The sequence below is a fragment of the Prunus avium genome, unplaced genomic scaffold, assembly GCF_965620075.1.
Source record: "Prunus avium unplaced genomic scaffold, drPruAviu1.hap1.1 HAP1_SCAFFOLD_18, whole genome shotgun sequence".
NCBI classification, from domain to species: Eukaryota; Viridiplantae; Streptophyta; class Magnoliopsida; order Rosales; family Rosaceae; genus Prunus; species Prunus avium.
In genome coordinates this window covers 577,501-580,000 of record NW_028276878.1, presented here as the reverse complement: position 1 = coordinate 580,000, position 2,500 = coordinate 577,501, and positions in this window count along the sequence as shown.

Genomic DNA, 2,500 nt, shown 5'->3' with positions numbered 1-2,500 from the left:
CGTGTGAGAGTGGCCAACAATTCCCTAGCTTCTTCATCAACTCCGCCGAAAGCCATCCTCGACATACCCGTGCATTGAGAAGGTTTGGTGGCCGTACTCCCAACACAAAAGCATACCGAAGACAACCCCAAGCTAAAGCTCACTTGAAGCCAACGCATCGTCACCATGTGTTCGTGTGGCCGAGAATTGGGCAGCTTCTTCATCAACCCCGCCAAAAGCCATCCTCGACATACCCGTGCATTGAGAAGGTTTGGTGGCCGTACTCCCAACACAAAAGCATACCGAAGACAACCCCAAGCAAAAGTTCACTTGAAGCCAACCCATCGTCGCCCACAACTAGTGGGTGAATGGTGTGCTTCCCGGGGTTGGCATAGACATTCCCTCGCATGCAAAAGATTGTCGATGCGAAAGATTGTCTATGCCAAACCCGGGAAGCACACCATTCACACACTCCCGACCGGTGTGGTGTGGCGGTGATTGGATAGTTACAGATTGAGCACTTGCCAAGGATCAAAATGTGTCATTTAGAAGAAACATTTTCAAAAAGTTTTTAAAATCTTGTGGGTTTGCAACTCATAAGAGCGTCACTTTCAACGTCCCCGGTATTGGATTGAGTTTCTAAAAACAACCGTGCACACCGAGGTTAAACTTTACCGGCTCCACTCCGACTCGCCGCTCGCCCACAATTTGTTTGCAACGAAACATTTGTTTTTAATTTTGTTGGTTTAAATCTTGTTGGTTTGAAATTGTTTTGAAAAGGTTCTTTAAATCTAGTGGGTTTGCAACTCATAAGAGCGTCACTTTCAACGTCCCCGGTATTGGATTGAGTTTCTAAAAACAACCGTGCACACCGAGGTTAAACTTTACCGGCTCCGCTCCGACTCGCCGCTCGCCCACTAGTCCGAAGGCAACAAAACATTTGTTTTTCATTTTGATGAAAATTTCTGTTTTTAAATCTTGTTGGTTTGAAATTTTTTTGAAAAGGTTCTTTAAATCTTGCGGGTTTGCAACTCATAAGAGCGTCACTTTCAACGTCCCCGGCATTGGATTGAGTTTCTAAAAACAACCATGCACACCGAGGTTAAACTTTACCGGCTCCACTCCGACTCACCGCTCGCCCACAAATCCGAAGGCAACAAAACATTTGTTTTTAATTTTGATGAATTTTTTTGAAAACATTGGCTTGGCAAGCCCCAATCCGCGACTATCCACCCACCGCCACCCCACACGGGTGGTTGTTGTTGCGAAATGAGGTTGTGGTCGACATGCCCGCGCATTTGAGAAGGAGTTCCTAGCACTCCATGCTCTTCCATGCCAAAAAAAAGCCTAGACAACCCCATTTCGCAACTTTCCACGCCTTTTTTTTTCCCCCTCACCCATGGCGGCGGCGTGGTGGCGGCGGCCGGATTCCGGCCACCACCGCCATGGGTGGCAGCCCCCCGACCCCGACACCAAACCCATAATACCGAGGCAACATATCGAGGCAACATGACATGGGTGTGGCGTGGGGGAAGGGGGCTGCAGCTAGGAGGGCATGGGCTGCCATGCATATGCAGGCAACACACACCCCCCTATATAGCATTTTATGCATTTAGCCCTTTGACAGGAAGAGACATCACCTATGCGCGAGGAGTCATAATGGGCTCTAAATAATTCAATACAAGGTATTTGGACGTGATTTTTTGCAGGGATACTAAGAAACATGCAATCTCTGATGGGAAAAAGTTTCATAAATATTTGAAGTCGGGAAGTATTTTTTATTATTTTTAGAAGTCGTAAAATTGAAAAAATCATTAAAACAAATCCGGGAGGAATTTTTTAGTTTTGTAACTTGGAGAAGGTCCTAAAAATCATAGACTACTTATGGGGAGCTTATTGTGCGAGGAAATTTCAATAAAAATGGGGTTTGACAAGGTTTGAAAAATTCTGTCGACATTTGAAAAAATCTGGAACTAGGCTGCCGGCATGCTGCGCACATGCTGCGCGCATGCTGCGCGAAGGCTGCGCGCAGGCCACGGCAGGACAAGTTTCGCTAGCCTCACTGTCGACCGAATGCGCAAGCTGCGCGCACGCTGCGCAAGCTGCGCGCACGCCATGGCAAGACAAATTTCGCTAGCCTCACTGTCGACAGAGTCAGCACGCTGCGCGCACGCCATGGCAGGAGAAGTTTCGCTAGCCTCGCTGTCGACAGAATCAGCACGCTGCGCGCAAGCTGTGCGCGCGCATGGCATGGCAAGTTTCGAAAAATTCTGTCGACAGGCTCCCGAGCGCGCACGCTGCCGACATGTTGTGCGCACGCTGCCGGCATGCTGTGCACACGCTGCGCGCAAGCTGTGCGCGCGCATGGCATGGCAAGTTTCGAAAAATTCTGTCGACAGGCTGCCAAGCGCGCACGCTGCGCACACGCTGCCGGCATGCTGTGCGCACGCTGCCGGCATGCTGTGCACACGCTGCGCGCAAGCTGTGCGCGCGCATGGCATGGCAAGTTTCGAAAAATTCT